General features: G+C 43.6%; 1 pseudogene; it reads right to left on the bottom strand.

Moving 5' to 3' along the window:
* Positions 1 to 1,640: 1,640 nt before the first annotated feature.
* On the bottom strand, positions 1,641 to 17,460 carry LOC127351210 (transcription factor 7-like 1-B; annotated as a pseudogene).
* Positions 17,461 to 19,850: the final 2,390 nt, after the last annotated feature.

The raw sequence follows: 19,850 nt of genomic DNA, 5'->3' as shown, positions 1-19,850 counted from the left end.
ACACACACACACAGCTAGCTACAGAGAATGACAAGGCATTAATAAGCTAGCGCTAGCTGGCTAGCTAAAGATAATTAGCAGGCGGCTAACAAACAAACAATTTAAAGCTGAATGATTTTAATATTAACACAAAATAAGTTCAATACACCTTAAATATTTTACCCTACTATGAGCTGTTCCTTAATTTACATTAGCACTCCTTCAGGAGCATAATACAATTAAACACATTAACCAAAGCTAGCACTTAGCTAGCGATTAGCGCGTAGCTAAGTGCTAGCTATGGTTAATGTGTTTATGTGTGCTAGCTCTAGCTAGCTAAAGAGAATGACAGGTTATTAATATGCTAGCTCTAGCGTGCTAGAGAGCAGGACATGGTATTAACATACGGGCCAGAGCGAGGCACAGTCAACATTGCTTTAGGAATTTTCTAGTTAAACTTATTACAGTTCACTGAATGTGGATCAGAGAAACCTGTTCCTCAAACCTAAACCTTTCCAAGCTTCCTCGAGCTGAGGAAGGTAGAAGGTGAGTTCATGTTCAACAGTTCAACAATAACTTTAGAACTGAAACAGTCAGTTTCATTCTGATGCCTCTTTATCATTCACTCATTCATTCATTTCTAAAGTCTTTCAAATCATTGTTTTACTGACGAGGTAAAAGCACATATTTTGTATGTATGTTTGTATTACAAATTATTTTAATAGTTTCTCATTATAGTCAGTCACTATTCTTACTATTTGTTTTAGTAAGTATTTAAAATGTTTTACTGATGAGGGAATAAAAACAATTCGTAACTGAGCTTTAATGCGTTAATCAGTTGAGATTTAACAAAACGTGACGTGATGCAGAAACAGTTTCTCACTGTGAGTCCCTGTGGATCTTCAGAATAAAAGCACTGTATGAACATTATAGTTATTGTCAATGTCTGCCAGCAGCTCGGATTCAGTCTGATTCCCATTGAAATCAATGAAACAAGGAGTCCGCTTCTGCCCACAGGGGGCGTCAGAATCAACACACAATGAAAGTTCCTTGTAGGAGCTTTAAGTAAAAACCCTGAGAGGAAGTACATAAATATTGCATCAATATGTATTTAAAGTATCAAAGATAGATATATCTATATACATATAACAGTGCAGTAAGTTCAATCAGACGATTCTTTCTTTAGTATAAAGTAACATAACCTGGATAACTTCTGTAACGTAGCAGAGCCTCTAACTTACACTGGAGTACTGCTGATGTTAGTTTATGATGCTCCAGCAGAGGGAGACAGTCTGGGTGAGGATTCATCACCTGGTTACACAGACAGACAGACAGACAGACAGACAGACAGACACACACACACACACACTTTAAGTTTGGGAACTACTCATTTGGGATCTTTGGGGATGTAAACAAGAAGTAACCTGTTGCCATGCAGTCAGTTATTAGCTGTGGGGACCTTAAATATATTAAATATATGTTGAATTACTGGTTAGCAGCTCCTGTTTGCAGACAACTGGCACAGGATGATTCTCAGGGACGTCTGCAGCTATACGGAGTGTGAAAGTGTGGAACTGTCTGTGGGTTCAGGTTTAACTCTGTCTCTGAGAACGAGGCTGATTGTATAAGCAGGGTTTCAATCATGGGACAGCACACAGGCAGCGTGTCTGAACTCAGTGAATATTTATTAACAGAGGAGGAACCAGAAAATAGATTTACACTCGATACTACCAGGTGAAAAAAAAGCATTATGAAACAAACCCAGGTGCCACAGCTCGTTCAATTACAACAAGTTGATCATCCGTAAAAAGTAATTAGAAAAAGTGACCAAAAAATACACATTTCATGAAGTTAGAGACGCAGTCAAATATTGACCAATTATTTTCATACTAATATAAAACGTGATACATCTATAAAAAAGTTTAAAAAAGGAGGCGTATTTACAGCATAGGAAGAGGTACAAATCATGTTCCACTGTTTGTGATTTCATTGTTTTTATTTATCCATGTGACAGGCTCCTCACAGCTGATTGGCTCTCCTGAGTGAGAACGGCTGAGTTAAGGCACCGTGAGAGCTCGCTGCTGATTGGTGAGCGGAGGTAGGAGGCGGGACGAGGAAGGGCTGTGAGATTAGAGGAGGAGGAGGAGGAGGAGGGGAACACCTGGAGGAAGTCATGAGAGGTGAGGAGGTGGGGGTGTCGCAGGAGGACGACGGCGTGGAGGGTCCGGGGGTGACGGCGTTGCGGCTCAGAGGGTGGGCGGTCCGGTGGGGTTTGGTTGTGAGGGACAGCGGCTGCAGCTGCTCGCCGTAGGGAGACGTGTGCCCGCCGTAGGAGGAGTGCGTGTGCTCGGTGTGCGTCGGGGCCGGGGCGCCGGGCGACGCCAGCGCGGTGGTCGGCGTCGCCGGGGAGTCCAGCGAGGAGGCGGGGCTGGCCTGGGACAGGTGTGTGTGCGTCAGGTGGGAGACGGTGTGCGGCTGCGTCAGGTGGGAGCGGGGGTGTGTGTGCGCAGTCTGTGTGAGCAGAGTGTGTGTGTGAGGCGTCTCCTCGGGGGGGACGCGAGGTCTCTTCAGCTGCGGAGGGAAGTCCTCGTCAGGACCTGAGGGACAGACAGACGGATCAGTTAAAGGCTTTAACACATCGTCACAGAGAGATAATTCACTGCTGCAGTACAGAACCGGGCTCAGCAGCCGGACCGGGATCGAACGCTGAGACCGGCGTTACAGTACCGAGGTCCTTTACACAGCTTCAACAAGAACACCACCCTCTGACTCTCAGCAGCATCGTCTTACCTTCGAGCTGATTCTCACTCTTCGTCCTCTTTCTCTTTTTCTTTTTCCCCTGAACACAGAAACAAGGTGAGCTGATATCAACCTTATGATAATTATGAATAATAATAATAATAATAATAATAATAATAATAATAGACAGAATAATGGTGAACAGGCGGCAGATGGACTCACGTAGTTGTCTCTGGCCGACCAGCCCGGGTACAGTTTGGAGTGGAGGAGTCTCTCTTTACGAGCCAGTTCGTAATATTTGGCCTGTTCCTCTTTGGTCAGAGAATGCCACTGTGGACAGAAAACACTGAGTCAGCACAGACAAACAACAACAGAGGACAGCAGAAATGTGTTATTATTTATAGAGTCTATAAAGTTCCTATTTTTTCTCCTAAATTTTGAACTTTGTTATTTATTTATTTTTTTCTGGGAATTATGGAATTTATAATATTACAACTTCTCAAATATTATGAATTTATTCTTTTTTATTGTAACGGTTCAACTTTATTCTGAAAATAATATCAATATCATTTTTCTCAAGACTTTTTGTTTTTTAAATATTACGACGTTTTGTGCCTTAAAGTTTTCACTTAATTCTACGAGTTTGATTTTATTCTTGAAAAACTTTTCCTCAAACAATTTCACCTTAATTCTCAGAATATAAGACAAACGTACAGACAGACAGACAGACAGACAGACGTACAGACAGACGTACCCTCTGGCCCAGGATCTGGTTGATGGTGGCGCTCTCTTTCACTTTGCACTGAGCGACCACTTTGGGTCTCTCCTCCCTCATGTACAACATGAACGCGTTCAGAGGCTTCTTGATGTGAGGCTTCTTCTCCTCCTCCCTCTCCTGCTGGCCGTCAGGCAGCGACTTCCTGCAGGGACGAATAGAAGGAGAGAGAGAGCATTACCATCGTGGGAGCGCCGCCAGAGCCCAGTAAGTGACAGTTCTGACACTAACAGTAATCAATAGATCAGATATCAATGACACAGAGAGTAAAGCTGTGGTACCCCGGCTGGCCGCTGCCTCCGGGCTCCTGCTTCACTCCCTGTGGAGACGATGGCGGGGTGAGGGATGGACGACTGCGAGGTCGGCACCAAACGTGGAGAGAAGCTGCCCGACACCAGGCTGCGCCACACACACACACACACACACACACACACACACACACACACTATTAATATTAACAGTCGTAATATTTTTTGATGACGTCTTTAAATGTTCTTTTGTCCATTTATGATTTTAATTGCAGATGTTTCACTTTGTTATTCAAACACAACACCTACCTCGACATGGAGGCGTTCATAGCGAGAGCAGCAGGCGAGAACCCCCCCGCGATGGGATACATGGGCTGTCCCTGCCTGCAGACAGACAGACAGACAGAGAGACAGACAGTTAAATGCAGTCACATAAAGGTTTACACTGTTGTGTGTTTGTAGCATTTACAGTGTGTGTGTTAGTGTCTGTTTTACTCACAACCATCCGAGGGGGTGTGTGAGCTGAGCCATCCCTCCAGGTGAGACGGGGTAGCAGGCTGCATGAGGCGTCCTCGACATACCTGAATCCCAGGTGGAGGTGAGAGTAATCAGTGTACGTTGTGTAACCACAGGAAAAATGAGGTTGTTTGTGTTGGGGGGGCTCTCATTGGAGGACAGGTGAGTCCACACTGCTTACCTGCGTCGGGAGAGAAGCCGGGAGAGGCCCTCTGAGGGGAGAACGCCTCTGGACTGTAGGACAGCAGCGGGTGGAGGTGGGTCATGTGAGGGTGCTGCACCACTGGCACATTGTTAGACTGGAGACACACACACACACACACAGAAAGAGAGAGGGGTGATTAGTTAAGATGCAGTGTCTTTATCTGTCCACCAGGTGTCAGCATGTCCCCTCCCTTAGTCCCAGTTACTGCTTGCAGTCACACACATTAGTAATGCCTGTTCCTGAGAACTAACTCTGTCCTGACCTCACCAATCAGTTAGTGGAGTACCATTCTCAAACCATGACATTATGGCCACCATGTTGTTGGGTTTTTTACAGCCAGCGGAGGTCACGTAAAGCGATTTGAGCTGCTCTCCTGCTCACACAGGATCTGGTATTCCAGATAAACAGTAAAATGTGTTTGTGAACAGATTTGAGGAGAGAAACAGTCACCAACAGAATCTGGATCCATATCTGATCAGCACTGTTTGACAGTTTGATCTGAGTTTGGTTGAGCTGGACGGACTCACTGAGAATGAGCTGTCAATCACAAGGTAGCCCCGCCCTAAAGCATACCCTGCTTTATGGTCTGTTTTACTCTAAATGGGACCATCAGTTACTAAATGAACATCATGCTGTATGGAAGAAGACTGAAACTAGAGACTGAGACCACAAACTCATCAGGAAACTGTTTACTGAGGGAATAAATCAACTGAGAAGTCGACTCATTTCTCTATAAGACTGAATGGAATCGCTTTCTATCGCAGCCAGTGGAGCTGGTGATTAGATAGATAGATAGATAGATAGATAGATAGATAGATAGATAGATAGATAGATAGATAGATAGATATTTATCCTGAGGGAAATTTAAGAAATAAAAAAAAAAAGAAAAAAGATAAGAAAAACAAACGAAAGATAAAACTGGAAAGATCTAAGTGCCAATAATAAAAACAGACTCCACCCGTCATCGTCCCACCTTCTGACTCAGGGACAGAAAATAAAACATGAACTAATCCTACACAATCTCAAACAACAAGCAGCATAACAACATGCTTCTTTCTGTCTTTAAATATGATTCATTTCTTGTTGAAAAAAAAAGAACAGTGAGGGAAGCAATTTCGAGCAGGGTGGGACAGTCAGAGTTTCTATTTCCACGACTTATGCAACAGGCAGTTGAACTCTTCTTAAAGGAAGTAAAAACTGTGCAGGAAGTCCCGTTTTATTGGAAAGGAAAACATCGGCTGATAACATTCAGTGCCGTTCACTTCAGGAGTGGACGGACTTCATCTCTCAGAGCAGTGACGTTTTCTCAACCATGACAGTGACGACGTTCACCAACGCCCAATAATTATCTCAATCAAATCATGTAAACTTTAAGGAGCTGGAACTGGTCTGATGGGTTCAAACTGAGTTCAGAGTTACTTTTAAACGTAAAGTTACACTAAATCCACACTATCAGATTGTTCCTCTGCTGCCTGTGGACTGATTTCTATGTGTCTCTATGTAGGGATGAGGGTCAAAGGTTGTGACCTTTACCTTAAACGGTAGCTTATAAATGGAGTCCGCTAAGCCAGTTTAACTGAGCTTGTGAACGTTCTCCTGATTACTGTATTTATTCATGTGTATGTTGCATTGTACTGCTGTAGATGTTGATGGTTGAGCTCATTTGAACTACTGACACTGCTACCATCTCGACGCAGATACAGGACTCATAGGTTCGCTGTGGCACGAGTTTCTACCTTCTGCCACAGCATCTCTAAACAAGGCATCCCACTAACTGTCGTGGGTGGGTGCTACACACAGGACAGGCAGGGTGAACGTGCTGCATTAAGTGTTTATTCTTGTTGTTATGTTGTGGTGTCCCTATGTGACTTGTATCTATGTATGTATGTCTGAAAGCTACGTACAGACTGTAGTTTAATTAGTCATATTCTATAAGATCATCATATGTTGGTAGTGTGGCGGTCCTGTGAAACAGCTTCTTTAGTATCACTGTGACAGCAGGGTGGCCTGATGAAAGGAAACATAAATACATATACACATACATACACACATATATCTATATATATATATACATATACATATCTATATATAGATATATATATCTATGTATATATACATATACAAATATATATAGATATATACACACATACATATATATCTATATATAGATATATATATCTATATATACACACACACACACACACACACACACACATATAGATATGCATCATCTTTTTAAAGAAGATTTGACATAAAGTTAGACTGAAACTGAAACTGAGACTCAAAGGAAGTGGAATTTAGAACAGAAACATTTTTGACCCGTGAGTCGTCGTCAGATTCTTCTCACTCTGATTGTTTCATTTAAAATGATTATTTTTGCTCAGAAGAGATCAAACTAGTCAGGATTTCACAATAAAAGCCAGAAGTGGAGAAAAATAATCCCAAAATGAACTTCTGCTCCTGAAGTCTGAATACATCAGCTTCAACAGCTGGAATGGGAATATCTGCTGGGTGCATGTGTTTCTGTTAAATGTTATAAATTCAATTGTCTTGCAATCTTTAATCCTGTTGCACAACCTTGTGTTGAACAATGATGAATTTGATCCTTGAACATGGGGAAGCAGTATGTTGCATCTCTCAAACGGTTTGAATAAGCAGGAAATGCTTCCAGATAAAGAGGAAGAGATCTGGTTAGTGACCTGCAGCAGTAACCAGGTTACTGCCCTCGGGTTGGACACGCTTGCTTAAGGTCAGCGGTGACGTCCCCGTGAGTTGGCGATATGATCGGAGCTCTCTCTGTGTGTCGAGGTCGTACACACAGAAGCAGCTGATAAGCAGTCTGACTATTAATAGCAGAGTGGAGACAGACTGCGTGTCCACTGATAGGAACCACACTAACACTGATCACCAAAGATCTCCTCTACAGACAAAACTAGTCATTGATCAGTCCATTGATACAATGACAGCTGGCAAATACTGTGATCATTACTTCAGTAAAATGATTTCAGAAAAGTGAAAGGTTCAGTGGTTATCGGGGAGACACTTTATGCTAATCGCAGGCAGTTGTTTAGTAGTAGTCAGAGCAACGTGAAGTCTGGAACTATTATTTTGAATATGAACACGACCACTTAAACTCTGACAGGAAACAGAAGGCGATGTGCTCCATTAACTGCTGACACTCAAACACACAGAAATACCGGACTGAGTTTTTCACGTGAAGAGGGCAGCGTAGAACAGCTTCTCTGACCGTAGATACAGATACAGAGCAGCTACAGATACAGATACAGAGCAGCTACAGATACAGAGCAGCTACAGCTACAGATACAGATACAGAGCAGCTACAGATACAGATACAGAGCAGCTACAGATACAGATACAGAGCAGCTACAGATACAGATACAGAGCAGATACAGATACAGAGCAGCTACGCACGGCCGGAAACCCTGCAGTCTTCTGAGGCTGCAGAGCCAACACATCTTATCTGTTTTATTATTATTATTATTATCATCATCATCATCATCATCATCATCATCATCTCATTGTTATTTTACTGCATTATATTATTATATTATCTTTAATCGTCGGATTTTATTGTCCGACTTTAATCCTGGTTCAACCACGTAAAGCACTTTGTAACTCTGTTGTATAAGTAAAGTTTACTATCATTATGCTGAACTTTGTCCTGTGTGTGTGTGTGTGTGTGTGTGTGTGTGTGTGTGTGTGTGTGTGTGTGTAACCAGGTCTTACCAGGTGTGTCGGAGTAGCTGAGTCTCTGATAGCAGCTCTTCCTGGAACGTCGAGCAGAGGCCACTGAAACGGCAGATACTGTGGAGAGAGAGAGAGAGAGAGAGAGAGAGAGAGAGAGAGAGAGAGAGAGAGAGAGAGAGAGAGAGAGAGAGAGAGAGAGAGAGAGAGAGAGAGAGAGAGAGAGTTATAACACACACACATATCTGGATTTTAAGGGCTGTAAGAAAACTGTTTAACCTCTAGCTCAACATTTCATTTGTTCTGAGAATAAAACTGAATAAAATAGTTATTTCTAAAGTTAAAGTTATTATTTAAGAACTCGCTGTATTGACTCTCTGGCTCGTAGCTGAGCCAAAGCGCTCTGTGAGTGGAGGGAACTAGAAATATCTCCCGTTGCCCCGTCCTATCTATGATTGGTCCTATTTACCCTCGCAGTGAACAATGCTCTGTTGCACATTACAGGATCTGGTATTGTGCCTTAACATACACATATACATACACATATATAAAACAGTGGCCAGTCAGTGTGAAGGACATTTATTGTTTATCGGCCTCGTGAGCGCAGACGTCACCACAAACTGGAGGCAGGAGGATACGCGTGCACCCTCCGATGACTAAATGTATGTAATGTCACACAGACCTTCACGTACGTTTGGTATATTATACTCGACACAAAGACACGGGAAACAAGTTATAGACGAGAGCTGACGGTCAAATCCTAATGAACACGTTCAGTTTGGAGGGAGTGTGTGTGTGTGTGTGTGTGTGTAAACTCTGGGTCTTGAGTCAGACAAAGAACAGAGTCCAAAAAGTTTGCCTTCGCCCTGCCCCCCATTCCTCACACATAAACACCCCACCAGCCCCCCAAACCCACTGGGGTCCCACTGTTGACCGAGCTGTCTGAAACTGGGAGACCCCCCCCCCCCACCCACCCCCCCCCCCCCCCCCCCCCCCCCCCCCCCCCCCCCCCCCCCACACACACACACACACACACACACACACACACACACACACACACACACACACACACACACACACACACACACACACACACACACACACACACACACACACCAAGAGGCCTTTGGTGCTCATTCAACTGTGAGTGACGTCAACAGACTCACAACTGTGACCTTTGACCCTGAAGTAGAGCCAGGAGGAACAGCGGCTCTAATCTCTCCTCCCGACTACCGACCGACTGTTTATGAGCATTTTCATTAATTATTGACTTTATAATAATTATATGACGATTATATGACGTTATTACAAACAGACAGTGGACCCGGACTCTGTGTGATTACATCATGTCTTCTCTGGACGGGTTTTCTAAACCCTGAGATGATGATGTCACAGTGAAGTCATCGGGGTTATCTCAGTTTAGGCTCTGAGACTTTGTAACAGAAACGTGGTGTTTCGGGAGGATTTCCCCGTCTGAAGTAACGTGTAAGAAGCAGGTTAATAATACACTCTGCACCGTGTGGCTGTGCTGTTCACTGGAGGCGTAACACACCTTCAACGCCATCGACTACCCCAATAAGTTCCTCGCCCTGGCTTTTTTTATTTATTTATTTTAACAGGAAATACAAAATGATATGGAAGCAAACAGCTCTCTGCTTCCTGTTTCACTTAAAGTCTAACACATTTCTCCAGAACCTGCTGATAAAGACCTCTGCAGGATACCTGTTAGAGCTGCAATTGGTCCATTAATCAATTAGTTGCCATATTAAATGTAAGATTAAGAAAATAAGAAATGTCAAAATTTTCTGATTCCAGTTTCTCAATATGTGAATATTTTCTGGTTTCTTTAGTCCTCTATGACAGTGAAGTCAGTATGTTTGGGTGGTTCCATGTTACTTTGGGCTTTGGGGAACCATTTTCTGACATTTTATGGAACAAACAACCAATCGATAATAAAATAATCATTAGTTGCAGCTCCGGTTCCCTTAAGTTCAACGAGGAAGTGAGCACAACGAGGAAGCCAGCAGCCGTCATGTTGAATGGGAAACTACTACTGACTGCATTCACCCTCATAACTACTCTTATCTCCAGCTCATCTTATTGTGCTTCAGACAGCCAACCCACAATGACTTCTAATAAACCCAGCCTGGACACACACAAACCCTGTTCTCCAGAAACACACACACACACACACACACACACACACACACAGCGCAGCTTCATCCCGTCCCCCATTCAGAGGCCCGAGGAAGCTCTGGCTGAGAGCGCTAACTGGATCCAGCTGTTGGAAATACCAAGAAATCAATGCACACACACACACACACAATCAGAGTCTATTACTGAGGGAAGCATAAAATCACTGTGTGACTAGAGGGAAAGTTATTAGGCTTACTGCTGTTTACGAAACTCTGCTACACACACACACACACACACACACACACACACACACACACACACACACACACACACACACACACACACACACACACACACACACACACACACACACACACACACACACACACACACACACACACACACACACACACTCATGTTGAAGACAAAGAGTTGAGGATAAAGTTAGCACAGAACACAAAGAGTGAACAGAAAATGAATTAATAAGAAGTGAAGCTTTCAGATCACAAATTCTACATTTCTGTGAGAATAAATAAAGTTTGATATTCATAAAACTACGAAGGCGATTTGTCTTTAATCCCTTCTGAGTCCAGTTCTGCTCATCAAATACGGCTCTTATTGAATCAGTGGAATATTAGTTTTAAATAATATCATAATTGTATCAAATTAATCAAATAGACAGTATTGACCTCTGCCCTGTATCTATAGCACTGATTTGGATTTAGTACTCTCTGAACACTGAACTTCGAAATGTCAATTTATATAGAAGATTATTTATTATGATAATTTAGATAATATCTTGATCGTTATTATAGCTTTTTATTTTTTATTGCGTTTCCAGTTAGTTGGCTCGTTTCTGTTTAGTTTTAAGTAGTTTCTGTGTTAGTTTTTATTTTTCAATACAACTAGATAGGGGTTGTTTGTCGGGGGCAAGATTTAAAACATTCAGAATATTTATTACAATAATTGACTCACAGCAGTCTCAACAATGCAACCAATAATGCTTCCTCATACTTGTTGTGTTGTTTAGTTTTTACTTTTATTCCAGTGAACTACAATCTTATTTCCCACCTAGTTTTAGTTCAGTTTTTGTTGACTATAATAACCTTGAGCGCCTCGTCTGCCTCGTCTCGCAGCTTTGATGGCGTTCATGTGAATTTACTGCGAAGAAGAAACACTTAATGCATGAATTGGTTAGACGAGGTTAGATCAGTTCCTGTTGCCCTATGACCAACATCTCAACACAGCTTTATGTATAACCACTGACAGTTTTTATAGATATCTTGCTAACAGAAAAATGTTGCACGAGGTGAAAAGTTTTAATGTGTGTGTGTTTATGTTTGCATGTATGTACACGGGCTGTTGTTTCAGACAGGTCATTCTCCTGGTATTTTAAGACTCTGGAGACAATGTCGAGTAAACAGAGGAATTCTGGGATTGTTCAGCCTGCTGAAAGAGACCAACTTAAACTAAACAAGCACAGCCACATTTACACACCCACACCCACACACACACACACTAACACAGATGGTCAGCTTTGTCAATATAAACCTTTTTAAACAGAGAGCGAAAATAAAGCGAGACGCCTGCCATCTCCAGCACGATCAACACTCACACATACCAGGAAGCTTATCTGTCCTCTGTGCTCCTCCTCCCATTCACTGCCGCTCAGGTGTGACACCGCCATGTGTGTGCGTGCGTGCGTGTGTGTGTGTGTGTGACCGATTTCAAAAGTCAGCAAACCTCTGAGCCAACTGGGTCTTTCTCCTCTTCACACTTTGTGGCGCACATGGAGAGGATGTGGTTACACCTAATCGGTCGAGTAAAGGCAGGCAGACGCTGTGTGGCTTCAGTCCCATTTTAACGCTGAACTTACTCTTTTTAGAAGTTACTACTATTAGAGCCGTTGTTTGATGTTCAGTTTGAAGTCGCTGCAGCTGAACAATCTGTTCTAACGATTGTGATATCATAACTGATATCTGTGGACAGACTGGTAACGCCTGCATCATGGAGGTCAAGGAGAAAGTAACTCCACGAGCCACAAACCAAACAGTGTGTTCATCAGTGTTTATTGTCCCTGGAAACTTCCAAAGCTCCATTTTAAGGTGCAACTTGCAGCAGTTTCTGTAATTGGTTGTGTTGACTGTATTTGGAAACAACAAAAAATACAACCTCAAGCAGCCACAGACTGTTTTGTGGTGACTTTATAAATAATTTCTGATTTGTGTTATGCCGCACACATTTCTTTCGGCATTTGTGGCGGCCCCCCTAGAGGTCAATTTACATGAAAGTTTCAGAGTATGTTTCAGGAACTCATGTGGACACATCCTGTGAGTTTTGTGATAATCGGCCCAATGGTTGTTAACTTAATGTCTATGTATGTGCCGAGCCACGCCCCCTCTGAAGCTAGTTGGTCAATATCTTGAAAACTAAATACGATAACACGCTTTCTGCAACTTTAGATCAGCTTCATACAACGATGACCCATAGACCATTCGGTACCATCAGACCTATGGTTCAAAGGGAAATTTTACATTTTAAAAACGTTTTTGTAGAGCACACTGAGCCTTTAATTACAGCGCCACCATCCGACCAACTGGGTTCACTCAGGACCATGAATGTCTGTGGGACTAATGTGTTCACTGTAGCGCTGCTGGAGGAGGTGAGGAGCAGACTGGAAGCAGGTGGGGGAGGTTAGGGGAGGAGGGCAGAGTAAGCAGACAGGTTGTCTACATGCTGGCTCCTGCTTCCTGTCTGCGTACATGAGTACAGTAAACAGCCTGTATTATGGTTCAGGTAGCGTGCGGCTAACGATAGCTTGTTTACCTTGACTCGCCTTCAGACTGGCAGGCGCATCTCCTCCTCCTCTGTCTCTCATAAACACACCTCGCGCTCTTACCGAGAGAGGCCTGAAAAGTACACAAAGTCTCCATTGTGTGAGGAGAAATGTGAGGGAGGACCAGTGCGGAGGTCTCAAGGCAACATGCAGCCGGAGCACAAACAATCAGTCAGTCAGCCACAGTGGAAAGAGTGTGTGTGTGTGTGTGTGTGTGTGTGTGTCCGGAGAAGCCACGGGCAGTGTGTTAGGTATAATGAGGTGTAACGATCCCCCTGTGGAGCCATGCATTAGGACCATTCAGACTCTGCTAATGACAACAATGACCCACTAACACGGGGGGGAGGGCATTACAAAGCTGAGGAATGCAGGTAGGTGTGTGTGTGTGTGTGTGTGTGTGTGTGTGTGTGTGTGTGTGTGTGTGTGTGTGTGTGTTAGGCTGTGTGTTTAGCCTACATGTGCGTCTGGGCCAAATCCTCGGAGGAAAAGACTTCCAAAACAAACCAGAGAAGGAAGAGAGTTCGCAAACTCGTGTCACCGGGAATCAGAAACCTCTAAACTACCCCACGGTCTGCAAACTGCCCCCGACTGCAGAGTGTGAACTGCCCCCAGCCCCTGCAACCAGCACCCGTACAACAATCTGCTGTTTCAACTGCACATTAAGACCAAAGCACTCCACACAACCTCAGCACAACCTTGTGTTTGAGGTCATGCCTTAAACTTTAACTCTGCAATAATATTTTGCTTTAAATTCCTCACACTGCCAACGAGGCAATTTTTAGATTAGTGGCCATGAGTGTTACTGTATTAAACCATTACCCAGTATCCCTATAATCCAAGCTGAGCTCCATAAAGCTTTAAGGGGACTGGGAAATTGGGCAACACGCTGTCAATCCCGCCGTGCAGCAGCCAGCCAGAGCAGCTAATCTGCTGCACAGCGGCCGCCATGATGAGAGCTCATTCCTGCTGCAGGCAGGCAACTTCCCCAGCAGACTGTGTCCAGGCCTGTCTAACCCTGTACCATCACAAACCACCTTATCATAACAGGCTGCAGGCAGCTCTCTCTCACACACACACACACACACACACACACACACACACACACCAAATCAAATGCAAGTGCACAAAAGAAGCTGTCAGGACAATGGTGAGTCAGTGGTATCCAGGTCTCAATTTGCAAAACAATGTGCCCACAATGTGAAGCAGCTTGAACCTGTTGCCGAGCGCGGGGCAAGTCAGGGTTTCAGTTACGCCTGTGAACGAGTTCATCTGCGTGACGTCAGCGTCTCATGAACCTCGACGTTCTTTTATTTTGACTGATTTCTGGAATATTATCTGGATATAATGCTCATCAGAATGTGTTCAGTGCTGAGCAGGAAGTTCATCAGACTGAACTCTGGACCAACATGTGTGTGAGACATGAAATACAGAACTTTAAGGAATAAGAAGACGTGTGTTATAAGGATTAAGCTTTCTGGCTTTTTTCTTGCAGCCTGTGTTTCTGGTGAAAAGTGAAAGTGAATTAATGTGTGTAACTGTCTGTATTATGTGTGAGTTAAATTACCCCTCAGGGACATTACAACTTCCTCTCTCTCTCGCTGACAATAAAACAGATGATGAATCGAGAAAAATCGTTCAGCTCCATCGCTCTGTTTCACTTTAATGCTTACAAGGATGCAGCACAACAGTGTGTGTGTGTGTGTGTGTGTGTGTGTGTGTGTAGTCTTACCGTCCTGGCACTTTGTGTGAGGGCTCCGTTGGCGAGGTAAGGATTGCAGATGTTCCCGAGGTCTGGGATCATGAAGAAGGGATATCCGACGTACGGAGAGGGCTGGAAGAGTCCTCCGTCCTGCCGTCTCCTCAGCGCTGAGAAACAAGTTCAGCATCAAACACAAAGACCACTTCACACACCCTGGGGAGGGACTACTGGGGGGCTTCAGACTTAAAATGTAAGACAGAAAACATGCATCATAAACTGGGGACATGGAGTCTGAAAGAGGAGTTGCATTATGGGAATTTGAGACAGATGTACCGTAACAATCCCTCAATGTTATTAAAAGTGGATTTCTGATTCATAAAGTTATCGGTTTTTCCTTCATTTAATCCATATCGGCCTTGATAAAAACATAGATAATAATAATTACGATATGGTCTGATATCAACGGGTGAATCACAACCTGCAGACCGACCATTAAACCCTCGAGTCGAGTATAAATCCAGATGAATGCTGAATTGCAGAGTGCTCTTTAACTCTCAGTGGGTTGGGTTTTCATGCACAGTAAAGTCTGTGAGACGGGACACGAGCGTGATGAAGACCCCGACTGAAGATAAAGTATTCAAAGTGTGTCCGTTACCTTCTTCAAACAGCTGACTGTGTCTGGCCCTGCTCTCCAGATCGGGACCGGGTTTGGATCGTCTGTCTGCCTGCACAGAAACCACACACAGACACGTAAACAAAGCCGGCCGAGCACCGCGGTGACACACAAACCGGATCTAGAGGGGGATCCACCGGCCGACGGGTCCCAGGTAACTCACCTCCGAGTCCGAGCTGCTGTTGGTCTCCGACTCGTTGACCAGAGAGGACTTAACGTCGTCCAGGTCCCGTCCGGCAGACACGTTCCTCTTCTCCTCCTGCTCCCCCTCGTCTTTGAAAGCGATCAGCTCATCGTTGGCTCCCAGGTCGTCTCCGTCTCCCCCGTTTAGCTGAGGCATGTTTGGACGTTAGCTGCAACGGCTAACATGGAGAAGGCTGAGTTAGAGCGAGCTGATGGTCACAGATCTCCGTACCGTTCACACTACAGGATGTCTCAGAGTCTGGAGTCTTTGTTGTGGTTTGCTCTGTGGCTGATGAGCAATGGGGGGGGGGGACACACTACAAGATCTTTCACAAGGAGTAATCCCAGAGTCTGTCTATAAACACCATTAATAACAAGGACTTTGTGTTTGGTTAGGAAAGCAAACAGCAGAGAAACAGAGTACAAACAGCTGATAATGATCCTGATCAGGCAGCATCAGTAATCAATACACACTATATTAAAGCATTAATCAAACCAATAACTAACAGCAGTCAAAGTCAGACAACGTTATCAGACTTTAGCAGTTTCCTAGTGTTTCTGCAGTGGAGACAACATATAAAAACATTACAAAACTAAAAGCTCCCTGCACCAAACTCCCTTTCAGAAATGTCACATTTTAACAAACCCTACGGTGTCCCTAACAACCCGTAACTCTAGAAACACGAGATAAATTGTGTTATTTGTCGACAGTCTTCTTGTTAATTCGGCGTCAATATAACCCATAAAGATAAAGTGTATTCTGTTAAAACTTCACATGTTCACAACCCTCCACTGGCTCAGTCTCCGCTGTAGCTGCGCTCTTTCAGTGGGAGAAGACCGTGGGAATAAAAGGCGGACCGTTTCAATAATTAGGATTTCTCTCTAAAATAAGTGCTGGTTGGTGGATCAGAAACACGCCGAATTAAACCCCGACTCATAACGCTGTTGATTCACTGTCTATTATATGTGTGCCGCTAATTTTAGGAGTTTTTTCGACCGTTACAAAAGTAACTACCCAGTTCGCTGCTTCCTGTCTGGTGCCGGGGGAGAGGCGGCTCTCACCGGCCGTAGCTCGATGCACAGCTCCCCGGACACCCCCGGACCTTTATAGTTACTGAAAACAACCTTATAACACTGGGAAAATCTGAAAGGAAAGATTAAGCCAACATTAGCTGTGTTTTAAACTCATTACAACCGACATTAACGCCGAGTTCAGCGACTCGTGTGTTTGGTGCGTGAAAAGAAAAACAAGCTTAAAAAAACTAGCTAACAAGCTAGCTACCGTTAGCTACCTGCTGCGTTCAGGGACGCGTCAGTTTCTGGCGTCGAACTCCTGAGGAGTGGAAATCCTCCTTCAGCTTGTTTCCACCGAGACAACAGTCCATAAAAAGCAGTGCATTGACCGTAAACGCTCCAGATGGGTTAAAAAACGATCATAAAAAACCAGTCATAAGCAGCTGAGCACCGCGGACATTATAAAACAGTCGGTCCGCACCAACTGAAAACTTTGCGTCCCTCCTGTGCAGTTACTCCAGTGGAAAAAGTCGAGGCCCTTTTTGGTTTAAATCCTGCATCATGAGTCCGCTCAGAAAGCTGCATCATTCCCACTAACTGCGCCTCAAAGCGGCTCGTTTCCGCATTTTACCACTCTTTGCTGATTCAAGACGTTTTTTTGTGGAGGCTTTGCGGTGCGGAGGCGTGGGAAACGGCCGGGGCTCGGTTGGTGTCTCTGAAGTGGAGTGAAGGGAAAAGACTGCGGGGCTGTCGGAGTACACCGGGAGGGAGGGCGGGGGAGGGAGGGAGGAGGATCTGAACTGACCCAGGGTCGGTTGAAGGAGGCTGCTCCTGAGGCTGCACAGCGCGGTGAACTGATCCCCGGTCAGACACAACAGGTTGATCCCTGTGTGTGTGTGTGTGTGTGTGTGTGTGTGTGTGTGTGCAGAGGAGGCACAAAGAGCAGGAGGGAGGAGTTAGGGTGGACAAAAAGGGACACTTTTAGACCTTAAAGGAGCAGTTAGACAGTTTTAGACCTTAAAGGAGCAGTTAGACACTTTTAGACCTTAAAGGAGCAGTTAGACACTTTTAGACCTTAAAGGAGCAGTTAGACACTTTTAGACCTTAAAGGAGCAGTTAGACACTTTTAGACCTTAAAGGAGCAGTTAGACAGTTTTAGACCTTAAAGGAGCGTTAGATTTTAGACCTTAAAGGAGCAGTTAGACAGTTTTAGACCTTAAAGGAGCAGTTAGACAGTTTTAGACCTTAAAGGAGCAGTTAGACAGTTTTAGACCTTAAAGGAGCAGTTAGACAGTTTTAGACCTTAAAGGAGCAGTTAGACACTTTTAGACCTTAAAGGAGCAGTTAGACAGTTTTAGACCTTAAAGGAGCAGTGAGACAGTTTTTAGACCTTAAAGGAGCAGTTAGACAGTTTTTTACCTTAAAGGAGCAGTTTAGACCTTAAAGGAGCAGTTAGACAGTTTTTGACCTTAAAGGAGCAGTTAGACAGTTTTAGACCTTAAAGGAGCAGTTAGACAGTTTTAGACCTTAAAGGAGCAGTTAGACAGTTTTAGACCTTAAAGGAGCAGTTAGACACTTTTAGACCTTAAAGGAGCAGTTAGACAGTTTTAGACCTTAAAGGAGCAGTTAGACAGTTTTAGACCTTAAAGGAGCAGTTAGACAGTTTTAGACCTTAAAGGAGCAGTTAGACACTTTTAGACCTTAAAGGAGCAGTTAGACAGTTTTAGACCTTAAAGGAGCAGTTAGACACTTTTAGACCTTAAAGGAGCAGTTAGACAGTTTTAGACCTTAAAGGAGCAGTTAGACACTTTTAGACCTTAAAGGAGCAGTGAGACAGTTTTTAGACCTTAAAGGAGCAGTTAGACAGTTTTTGACCTTAAAGGAGCAGTTAGACAGTTTTAGACCTTAAAGGAGCAGTTAGACACTTTTTAGACCTTAAAGGAGCAGTTAGACAGTTTTTAGACCTTAAAGGAGCAGTTAGACAGTTTTAGACCTTAAAGGAGCAGTTAGACAGTTTTAGACCTTAAAGGAGCAGTAAGACAGTTTTAGACCTTAAAGGAGCAGTTAGACAGTTTTTAGACCTTAAAGGAGCAGTTAGACAGTTTTTAGACCTTAAAGGAGCAGTTAGACACTTTTAGACCTTAAAGGAGCAGTTAGACACTTTTAGACCTTAAAGGAGCAGTTAGACACTTTTAGACCTTAAAGGAGCAGTTAGACACTTTTAGACCTTAAAGGAGCAGTGAGACACTTTTAGACCTTAAAGGAGCAGTTAGACAGTTTATAGACCTTAAAGGAGCAGTTAGACAGTTTTAGACCTTAAAGGAGCAGTTAGACAGTTTTAGACCTTAAAGGAGCAGTTAGACAGTTTTAGACCTTAAAGGAGCAGTTAGACAGTTTATAGACCTTAAAGGAGCAGTTAGACACAGTTTTAGACCTTAAAGGAGCAGTTAGACAGTTTTAGACCTTAAAGGAGCAGTTAGACAGTTTTAGACCTTAAAGGAGCAGTTAGACACTTTTAGACCTTAAAGGAGCAGTTAGACAGTTTTAGACCTTAAAGGAGCAGTTAGACACTTTTAGACCTTAAAGGAGCAGTGAGACAGTTTTTAGACCTTAAAGGAGCAGTTAGACACTTTTAGACCTTAAAGGAGCAGTTAGACAGTTTTTAGACCTTAAAGGAGCAGTTAGACAGTTTTAGACCTTAAAGGAGCAGTTAGACAGTTTTAGACCTTAAAGGAGCAGTGAGACAGTTTTTAGACCTTAAAGGAGCAGTTAGACAGTTTTTGACCTTAAAGGAGCAGTTAGACAGTTTTAGACCTTAAAGGAGCAGTGAGACAGTTTTAGACCTTAAAGGAGCAGTTAGACATTTTAGATTAAAGGAGCAGTTAGACAGTTTTAGACCTTAAAGGAGCAGTTAGACAGTTTTAGACCTTAAAGGAGCAGTTAGACAGTTTTAGACCTTAAAGGAGCAGTTAGACAGTTTATAGACCTTAAAGGAGCAGTTAGACAGTTTTTGACCTTAAAGGAGCAGTTTAGACCTTAAAGGAGCAGTTAGACAGTTTTTGACCTTAAAGGAGCAGTTAGACAGTTTTAGACCTTAAAGGAGCAGTTAGACAGTTTTAGACCTTAAAGGAGCAGTGAGACA

Source organism: Dicentrarchus labrax, unplaced genomic scaffold, assembly GCF_905237075.1.
Source record: "Dicentrarchus labrax unplaced genomic scaffold, dlabrax2021, whole genome shotgun sequence".
Classification (NCBI taxonomy): domain Eukaryota; kingdom Metazoa; phylum Chordata; class Actinopteri; family Moronidae; genus Dicentrarchus; species Dicentrarchus labrax.
The sequence above is the reverse complement of the archived record's forward strand: the minus strand, read 5'-3'. Positions and strand labels throughout refer to the sequence as shown.